Here is a 10,951-nt window from a genome sequence, read left to right as displayed (position 1 = left end):
CTCCTCTCTTGTGGCTTGTTTCTTTGAACACGAATCCACAGCTACCCTTAGCTGTGTTCAAATGGACACAGTAGAGAACTCGGTAATTGTGTTTGTGTTTTGTAATTTACCATAAATTCAGAGTTTAGCACAACACTAGATGCTGGAGAAACTGTGGCTGCACATTCTGGTCCCTCAACCCTGAGTAGTTTGGTGGTGCTGCAATGCTATTGCTCATAAAAACTAATGGTTCTTATTTTTACCCCTTTTCTGTCACTTTTTTCCCACCTAGTCATCAGGAACTTTCCAGCCTACTCTGGAAGTACTCTGAGGAGTAGGGCTTAGCCTAAGTATCTGTTTGAAAATGCTGATAGCAGCAGTCCCTATCACCACCACTGTGACTTATAATCTCCAGAGCTGAATGTTTGGCCAAGCTGAAGTGTAGGAATTACTTAATTTCAGAGTGCAAAGGAAACACGTTAGGAAGTAATCTCTGGGTGGTTATGCTGAACCCCAGGATGTGACAGACTGTCTGACCAAACTGGTTGTGAAGAAAAGGTGTGCTTCAGACACACAGTGCTTTCCTGTATCAAGGAAGGTCCTTCCAATACATGCCCTACAAGCAATGCTGCTGTGTCCTGGTTTTCTTGGAAGTCTGAAACACAAGTGGAATGGGCATTTGCCTGGGGGCAGTACCACAGGGCTCTCTCAAGCTGGGCAGCCTTAGAGAGCATGTGAGCTGCTTGTCCTTGCCAAACCCAGAAGAGTAGCATTCCCTTCTGCAGGAGAGTGGGAGTAGAAATAGTGTGATTTAAAGGTTGTTTTTTCCCTGAGATGAAAGTATTTTGAGGTAGTCCCACAGATCTCACCAGTACAAGCACTGGCTGCTCAGGGATGTCTCAGACACAGTGCTCTTTGATTACTCTCCTGTAATTTTGCTCTCTGTCCAGCAATGGCTAAAGTGCTCTGCCAAACCTGTTTGCAGTTTCTCCCCGCCTCTTCTTTTCTAGGTTCTTTTGTAACTGGAAGTGCCTACAGGGATGTTTTGGGTTTTGTATTGCAAAGGTTTTCTAAGGCACAGCATGCCCACCTTCCTGCATCTTTGTCAAGCCTTATCTAATCCTTTTAGTAAACAGCCTCCCCTCTCTGAAGGCTGTAAATACAAGCTCTTAGGCCGCTGTGTGGGGCTGAATCAGGGCTCTGTGTGATATGTACACGCCCACAAAAGCATCCCCCATCACTGCAAGTGTTCAAGGCCAGACTGGTTGAGACTCTGAGCAACGTGGTCTAGTGGAAGGTGTCCCTGACCACAGCACAGGGGTTGAAGCAAAGTGATCATTAAGGTCCCTTCCAACCCAAGACAATCTGTGATTCTAATAAAGCCTTTCCTAAATGAGAATTGCTTGGATGTGTATGTACACGACTAAAAAGATGAATTCAGGCAATTTCTGAGAATGTTTCTTTTGGTTCTCTTGCACTGGTGATGATGTTTGTGTACACCTGGATGCCAGGAGGAATGTCTCCTTTGACCAGGTCTGCAACAGCATGCAGGTGTGGATGAAAACAAATGCAATGGGCAAATTGGAATGTATTCATGGAACCCAGGAGCAGAGAGCAAGCTTTGTGGCTCTCTTGTTAGGTTTAAGAGTACTGCCAGGAAGAAGAAGACTGCTGCTGAGATTACAGAAATTCTGATAAACCCTTTGGGGACAATCCATCTTGTTTGGGAATAGATTCTAAAGCAGCAGGTAGCAGTTAGTGGACCTTTATGTGAGTTGGTGAAGTCTCTGTCCATTGGTGTTCTTCGTCAGCTGTGAAGGATAGGAAATTCATACACCTTTTCCTTGTGGGCTGTGTCATCAGCAATAGAATCCAGAGTGTACCAGTGGAATGACAGCAGCTAAGGATGAGATTACTTGCATGTGCTAATTAAATCTTCTTTCTTTATAACGTGGTAAGCAAAATACTGGAGATCTGGGATGGGTTGATTTCTCTGGGCTCCTGGATTCCAACCCAACACTAGCTCAGAGAACTCTTGCACTGGGACACCTGTATCCTCTCTCGTTTTCCTGTTTGTCAGGTGGGAACAGTTTGTAGAAACTTGCTCACCTGCTTTGGGATCCGTGGCAGAGAAAAGTGACTTTGGGCTGACAAAAGCTGGTGTTTGCCTACAATGAGTGCTGGAGATGACAAAGCAATTGGGTTACAGCTGACTGTGCTATTCAGCCAGAAGGATGGGAGAATCCAAAAGGCAGTTTTGTCGGGACTGGCTCCATTACCCATTCACCTCTTCTTCAGCCTCCTTGCCCTCTGCTGTAACTCCTGCATCCTTCTGGGAATATTAATATTTCATTACTTGCAGTCAGAAGCAGGTTCATCCCAGGACTGTTTATCAAAGCATGGCAACAAGTAGGCCAGACAACAACAAGCAGCTGCGGTTCTTCCTGTTGAAAGCAAAGGAGCTGTTCTGTGAGGACAGACACCAAGGTGGGAGCCCTGCCTGCGAGAGCGGGAATGCGTCAGCGGGAGTGAGCTGTGAATCAGCACACGCCTCCAAAACATCAGGTGAGTGTGTGCGGGTCTGGGAGAGCCTCTGCGGGACGGAGCTGTATTTCCATGCACATTTCCAATGCCGTTTGGGGCTATGGGAGATCCCAGGCCAATTTTTAAAGACTGTCTTGGTCCTATGTGCTCACACAGCATCAGGGCTGGTTTCCCTGAGGGAGGGAGGAAGGGGAACATGGACACATGGTCCCAGCAGCTGGATGCCAGCCTGGTTATGTAGGAATCTGGCCTTTGCTCCCAGATGTCAAAATCCTGATTGCTTTATGTGCCTGCTTCCACTGTACTTTGCGACGTACTTTGGCTGTTTTTTTGCTCTCCATGAGATGAGGATCTCTGCCTGTCTTCTGCAACTTTATTGACTGCAATTTTCTCAATTGCCTTGACTTCTTGCCCAGGGAGCAGGGAGTTGTTTTGGAGGGTTTATCATAAGACAAGAACTAGGTTTGCTGGCTCTTTTATTTGTTCTTTTCTTCCTAGTTCCACTGTTTCACCTCAATTTACCTGTTCAGCCTTGAACATTTGGGGCCATTTTTTTCCATCTCCAGTCCATTTTCTTTGCTCCAGCCTTTGTGGTAGCTTGTCTTCAGGACTGGAGAAGGAGGTGGTATTTTCTGTGCTAACAAAGTGAGCATTGTAATGCAGTTGCAGAGTGGGTGGATGTGATTGCCAACAGACAGATGTATTCCTTCTGCTATGGTGTGGATTAAGGCTCAAGGTGACTTTGTTCCTGCATAAATTCACTAACTTTCCCTGGGGAACTCAAGGGGCAGGTTTGAAAGGGGAGAATTATGATAAATGAAAGTGTCAAAAGGAAATGCACTTACATAGCCCGTGCTACCAAAGCATAAATGTGTGCTCTGTGAGGAGCTTTCAACATAGCTTAAGGTACCATTCTGTGTGTTAAGAAAACCCAGGATGCCGTTTAGCTGGGGAGTTGAGCGTGGCTCCCTGCAGGCTGCTCTCCCACTATAATTGCCTGGTTAAGTGGATTAGTGAACAGCAGCATGGCTTGTTAGGGGCAAGGCAGGCTCTGAGGGAGTGAGGAGGGCCCTGTTGCTCACAAGAGGATGAGGCACAGGCAGTGTTTGCTGCAGGAAACAGCGTTGCTTTCTACCAGTCAGACTTGTTTGACGCCAAAGACTGTGGCTAATGGCTATCATGCTGGCTTGCTGGGAAGGGTCCCATGGAAACAGTTCCTTTCAGAGCTATCATTTGTCCTTATCTGCCGTGAGGTGGGTATGGTGACAGCAAATCACATCTTGGGACACTTCTTCTCTGCCTTTGTTGCCATGGGAATCGGTGTCTTCCACAGCTTTGTCTTCTGTGAAAAAAGAGAATTATTGTTATCTCCCCTGGCTTGCCCACCAAAATGTGCTGAGGATGAGAGGGGGGTTATGGTCAGCCACAGAGTGCCTGGTGCAAACCCTCATGTTGAGGACAAGGCTGCCAGGTCACTTGACTTGCAGGTGCCTCAGTGGCAGCTGCCACACCTGCGCTGTGAGGTGGAGATGCAGAGTACAAAGCAGAGAGGCTCACTGGCCCAGGTGGCCCTGTTCCACTCACCCTGAGTGCCAGATGCTATCAGACATTGCCAGAGTAACAGGGCTGGAACCCGCCCTTGCATCCGCTTCACAGTTAGGTAGAAGAATCTGGGTCATGCAGATGTCTGACGTGCCAAAACATGACGTTGGTTCAAAAATCTGCCATAGCCCAGGGATCTGAATGTGGGAACTCAGGTGGGGTCCCCTGCCTTTGGGGGAGTTGTAGGGGAGGGGAAGGGGTGCACCAGATTCATAGGAAGAGGTGTTGTGTTTCATCTCCCTTCCTGGCTGACTGAGCAGCCCGCGGCAGGAATATGGGAGCTACAAGGGTGATCCTTTACAACTGGGAGACGAAGGCACTGCGGAGCCACTAAAGGGACTCAAGGAGTTCCCAAGGAGTGGGACTCCAGTTGGTTTCTGCATCTCTCCTGTGCTTCAGCTCATGATCAAGCCCATTTGTGTGTTAGAAAGCTCCTGTGTTTGTATCATAAGTCATCCCTTCCTCCCAGCCCATGATAGATTGTAACTGATCTCTATTTCAGTTACACTTCTTGAGTGGATTCCGATAACCAATTGAAAGGTGTCTATCTGCCCCAAACTCCTACAAAATACGACAGCGGGTGTTATTTCCCCAGTACTGAGGAACTGAGTCAGAGGGAGGCTAAATGACGCATCTGAGGTTACCCAAAGGGGCCGAGCGCTGCTGGGAACCAAATCTGGAAGTTCCTCTCCTGGCTGCCAGAGCCCTCACCCTCTTCCTCTGTGGCATTGGATGTGGGGCATCGCCCTACTCTGCCCCTGGTCTTTCATCTCAGCCTTGGCCCTTGGACTCTGAAATGAGCCATAAATACAATCAACCTCTTTCAAGAGGAAAGACTGATTTATCTCAAGCCTTAAACTTTTGGCATTGAAATTGAAATTAGAAGTAGAATTTGAACTAGTCTGTGCAAATAATTGACAATTACAATCCAGTGCTTTTGCTTTGATGTCAGTGTTTGTGCTGCTTGGTGCTACGCAAAGAGTCTTTTTCATGTTCAGCAATTCAAACTTGAAGTGGTTAAATGTAGAAATATAGATGAGAAACATGGAAGTCTGCAGCAGCAGAAAAATGCCTTAGGAGTTTAACCTGGGATGGAAAGAAAATGTACAATTCTCTCAAAAATGTGTGCAAGTGCTGTGTTTTTAAATATAAAAATATATCTATGTAATAAGCTGTTTCAAGTGAGTCATTCAGAAATGCAGGAAGTTTCACTTTCTGGTCTAAGAGATGCATGTTTCTGTGTTTATCCTTTTACATATGTAGGAGTGTGTACACATGCATAAATACATGAAATGATCACACTGTTATAGCTCAAACAGTTCTTCTATATTTCTCTCTCTTTCCATGGTGTTGTTTATTCTTTGAGGATACTCATACCAAAACCCACTTTAACCTGTGCACTGCTAATTTAACAGAAATGGGCTTCAGTTACAGCTTGAAGCTGTTTTTATTGCCTTTGACCTCTGCTTGTGAAAGGGCCTTCTTGGAAGTAGCCAAGAATATTGAAATAAAATGACAGGATAAAAACAATGAATAATAAAGGGTGGGCAACTATTGAGTCACCAACAAAATACTGCCAATGGAACTTGCTGAGCTCCAGCTCAGCTCAGTCTGGCTACCTATGTATCATTGCTGAGTTCTTCGAAATGTGCCACTGCAGATGGCTGATGCAGCCAGCTAACCACAGGGAAATGGTACAACTTCAAAGCTCTGGGAATAATAAAAGTCATGTCTGCCACTGTCTGCTTACTCACCCTTGAAACGAGCTGGTATGAAAGCAGCAGAGACCAATTTAGGCTCACAAAAAAATGACTCGTAGGCTGTGATGTGTTAGAAATTAGTCATGTTTCGATCTGTCCTTCTGATCTTGCTTAGAGGCTCTCTGCAGTGCCTTGGCCTCTACCTGCTATCCTGGACATCGCGCAAGGCAGGAGAGGCAGGGCATGATGGGGACAGAGAGGTTCCTCGGGGAAGGAAAACTGAGTCCTCTGACCTGCCCTACGATGTGTGTGGAGCACATGGACCAGGCAGCATGGCCAAGCCAGTGTCTCTGGCCAGGGATTTGCATGGCAAGCTGCTGCTGAGGCCTGGGATTTGCTGGCGCTGCCATCAAGCAGGAGTGATGGAGGTGGGGATGCGTGTCAGATGTGGCATTTGAAGGCACAAAGGGATGCTTTATTGGCACAGGGCTTCTCATTCAGTGCCTTCCCCAGCATGGACACCTCCGCAAGGAGGTCTTTTACCTTTATCAGAAGAAAGGAGGGGAAGGTCGCCCCATTGTTCTCAGGCTTCAAAATCACTTCCCCTCCCTGAAACTGTGGGGCCAGTGAGGGGCCGCTTTGGTAGCGTTTTTCTTTCATGGGTCCGGAGTGGGTTAGCCTGGGTTTCAAACACCTTCCTCCAGCCTTTCCCTTATTGTGCAGCCATATACTTCTGCCGGCAGGCAGTAAACCAGCAGTTAAAATCAAATCGCTTTCCGGTGGGCCCTGTGACCCCCCTGTTCTCCCTCCTCACTGCCTGGGGCTCAGCCTTGCCATGCTGCTTTTGAGGACAGGCATACACTGGCATATCCACTCCAGCCTCAGAGTTTGCTGGAAGTGGGTGCTCATTGACTGCTGTGCCCAGAGTCTGTGGAGGAGCTTGTTAACCCCATGAGCTACAGACACCTTGGGACAAAGCCAGGCCCTTTCCTCCACTTGTTCTGTTGCAGGAGCCCATGAAGGCTGCTGGCATTTCCACTTACTGTCCACGACACAGTGAACATCCCATGTGGACACCCATCAGACGTGGAATACCAGCACTGGTGCAAGCTATGGTGGGAAACAGGCCAGGGAAATGAGCCTGGGGGGGAAATGCCATGCAGAGGTGGCAGTTCTTTGTTTTTTCCCTCCAAAACAAGGTGCCCAGTGCACAGGGAGGGAACAACAACGCTGCAGTGGTGCTGGTGCCATGCTGGGAATGTAAAGGACCTGAGCGGTGGGTGGGTTGATTTGAGGGATGTGCAGTGCTCTATTTTCCCATGCTCTATGAGTTGTAAAGCTGTAACTTCCCATGCACTATGGGAGTCCAGGTGCTGCTGGAGCCTGGTTCTTTATCAGTTTTTCTTTCTGCCCAATACTAGGTCATAGGGGACACAACTGGAGCTGTGGCATGGCAAAGCCTGCCTGGCATGTTCCCTGGGCACACCTGCCAACAGATGCAGTGCTGCAAAGATCCCACCTACAGCTCACAGTCATCAGGGCAAGAAAACCTGACCAGCTCCTGTCTTTCAAATAAGAGCTAAGCAACATTGACAAATCTGAGCAGAAAGGCAATCCTCGTGCACCAGCTGCATCTAATCCACAAAAGGCCATCTTACAGGTGAGGGCAGCTCCCTGCTGTGGGAGCCTGCAAAAGGACCCCCTCTGAGGGGGGACCCAGCAGTTGCTGGCACAATCATGGAGACCTGTGTTGGGTTTGGGCTGCTTTAATGTTTAACAGGCACAGGTGCACCTTTGCAGTGCAGGCAGTAGAGCAGGAGACTGGTGGTAGTCAAAAGTGAAGGGGTTTTACAGACTGTGCTGCAGGCACTTTTTGCAATGTTAGTATCACATTGTCTTGCTTCTACTTTCCTGAAGTGGTAAAGCCCAACTCGAGCAACAGTCTTCCTGTGGAGCTAATGAGAGTTGCACATATCAATCTTTTCAATGGCTAGGAATTAATACAGAATATTTTATCCTTTAAAATGCTGGGCAAACATTAACTAATCCTCTCAACACCCTTCTGGGATAGGTAAATATTACTCTCTACCAGGTGCAGAAACTATAGAGGAAAAGTTATGTGATTTGTTTAAAGTCTCAGAGGAAGTCAGGTGGAGGTACATATTGGGGGAGGGTTTTTATAGCTTGTGCCTGTGCTTGGGCTCATTGCAGGTGCTGCCTCTCAGCCATTATTGTTTGTAAACTCAGTCTTAGTGGCAGGGAAATGTGCTGGTGTCTCCTTAGCATTACAGGCTGTGAATCAGCCAATGCATGAGCATCCAGGTTCTGCAAGGAGCACGGACAGAAGGGAGGGCTTTTGGGGAGCACATGGCTATGAAGAAGCCCTCTCACTTTGAAGTCAGGAAAGTTTCAGCAGATCAGCTTCAAGACAGGACTTAAAACATGTTGCTTCAAGGCTGAGCTTGCCATGGATTTGGGGTGCCCCTCAAGGGACTTAGCCCCGAGCTGCCTGCCTTTAAAGTGGGTGATAAATGTTGTCTGCAGAGCTGAGCTTGTTATCTTTGGAATTTACATCGCAGATACATTGGCGGGACAGCTCTATGTGCAGACCTGGAGGGAAAGCTGAGCACCCATCCTGAGAAGGAGAGGACTGCTGCCACTGTCTGGGCACAGCCTTCCCACAGTGCCTACTGCTGCCCTCGGCTCGGGGTGAAGGTGTCTCTTGTGCAGCAGTGCCTAGTGCTCCACCAGACACTTCGTGGTTGGGATTTTAAATGGACTTGTAGTGAGGGCTTAATTGCACAACACTAACCTCTCCCTGCTCCCATCCCCGTGGTGTGTTGGCTCATCTCCTCCTTGCTTGTTTTCTCATCTCTGACCTGGCCCAGGCTTTAGTTTACAGGTGACAGATAAAATTCAATGAAACTATTTGTGTGTGCAGCCACTCTCACCTGCAAAGACAAAGGTCATTCTGTGCCTCCAAGTAGTGCTGGGGCTTACCAGGTGCTTACCCATTGGCCTGTGACTGCAGCCACTTCAGGGCAGTTGCCATCCATTGGAAAGCCCTTGTTTGTCATCCCCAGTCCTGTCTCAGATGGGGTCTGAGGCAAGGCCATGTAGTCAGGGTCTGTTCCTGTGTGACAGGCTGCCTGAGAAGGTTCCTGTCTCTGCTGCCTTGTGCACAGGCTTCTTTTAATTAGAGACACATGGTTTATTATTTAAAAGAATATGCTATGCTGCTCATTTGTTAGGATTTTGTATCTGAGAGTGCTGCAGCTTGTGAGCCTTAAAATAAGCTGTAGGAAGGACACTGAGCACCTGGGGAAGGGGCTGCTGCAGAACCAGAGCCTATTGTTCTTACCCTGAATTGTGGGGAAGCTCTTTCCCGATGCCGGCTCTTCTACTTGGGAGCCAACTAATACACACGGCGGTTTGTTTCCCTCTCCATCTGTTCCAACTTCAGTTTATTCACAGCTCTGTAGGTATTGTACACTCAGCTGCTTTTTTTTTTTTTTTTTGGATAGGAGAGCCTCTCCTTTTCATGGTTCAGTTATTCATTTTGTAGGTCTCTGGCTTCCTTGTCAAGATTTCTCTTTTGTTGTATTAATTGGTCTTAAATCTATAGTCAGGTGCTGCGCGCGTGTTTCCCGTGTACACCTTAACCATCTGCTGTGTTTCATCTCCATGGCACCCGGGCCAAATTCCAGCTCTGGTAATGACATCCTGCCTCCCTGCATTTTCTCTGTGCTTTTAATTGGCTTTAGTTCACTTCTTTTTTCTTTTTTCCCCCCCTGTCCTAATGTGCACCTCCACTCAGTGGCAAGGAGGGGTGGTCTGGGGTGGTGAGGGGTTCCAGGCTGCTGCGCCCACCTGGAGGCAAGATGTCCATCACTGTGAGGAGCAGGCACGACACAACATGATGACTGGAGAGTGAAATGGGGAAAACATCACATTGGAAACAAGATGCACATCTTCAGCACTGAAAGCAGTCGCATGACTTTCACAGACATGCACTGAATTTTGCATTTCCCCAAAGTCTTTCAAGGGAGAGTGTGCTGTGGTCTCCTGTCTGCCCTTCTGTCCAGACATATCAGCTGTAGTCCCTGGGGGAGGGCTGACCAAGTCCTGATAATGTTTACCCTGGTCTTAACACTCCTCAATCTTGATACCTACAGAGTAAAACCCAGAGTGTATTGAAGCTCCAGGAGTCTCATTGGTGCTGTCGCCTGGCTTATCTGACACTTTAATAGTGCAACAGTTGTTAGCTTTACAACTGGGTTTTGGGAGGACCAGACTGATGTCTGTGTTTGGGAATTGTTCTGCACAGCAACATGTTTTCCTGAGAGAGTGGGTTCTTGCTACACCTTTCCCCCCCCCCTTTTTTTTTTAATACTAGCATTTCATGATCATTGAAGAGATTCTCTGATTCTCAAAACTCACTTAAAAGCATGGCCTGAACTCCTTATTCACTTTCTCTATTTCTTGCTAGGCTGGAAGCTTTCTTTTCTTTCTGTTAATCCTGTTACTTCCAGTGACAGCCCCAGCCATGAGGGTGAGCCACTGGCAGGTCTCTGTTTTGCCTGTGCTCTCCAGCTAGGAGTCTTTACTGTCACAGCCTGGCTCCAGTTGTCATGCCGAGTGCTATATACTGGTGACTGTAGGCACGCAGTCGGTGGCTGGATGGGTGGGTGTGTGACTGTGGGCACGCAGACGGTGGGTGGGTGGGCGTATGGATGGATGGATGTCTCACTGCACGCCCTAAGCTGTTGGCACCCATTGAGAAGGTGTGCACCAGTTGAGGATGGCAGCAACACCTGCCTCTTATCAAGCCTTTCACAGCAGGTAAAGTCTTCCTGGTTGAGGGCAGGACAGTGGTGGAGACTGGGACGCAGGCAGCCCTTCAAAAAGCAAAGAAACGATGGGCATCATTTTTTGCTTCAGTAGGCAAAATATCCCTGAGACTTCAAATTCCTGGTGGTGGTTTCTACTGCTTTGGAAATATCAAAGGAAGGGTTGGGGTTGTGGAGTATTCAAGGGAGTATTGCCACATGAAGTTACGTCACCTCCCAGTCTTATGAGAACCAGTGGAAGAAATGTCAGGGCTTGTTCTTACAGAAGTCCTCTCA

Source organism: Pithys albifrons, chromosome 3 (genome assembly GCF_047495875.1).
Source record: "Pithys albifrons albifrons isolate INPA30051 chromosome 3, PitAlb_v1, whole genome shotgun sequence".
NCBI classification, from domain to species: domain Eukaryota; kingdom Metazoa; phylum Chordata; class Aves; order Passeriformes; family Thamnophilidae; genus Pithys; species Pithys albifrons.
This window is presented reverse-complemented; position numbering follows the sequence as displayed.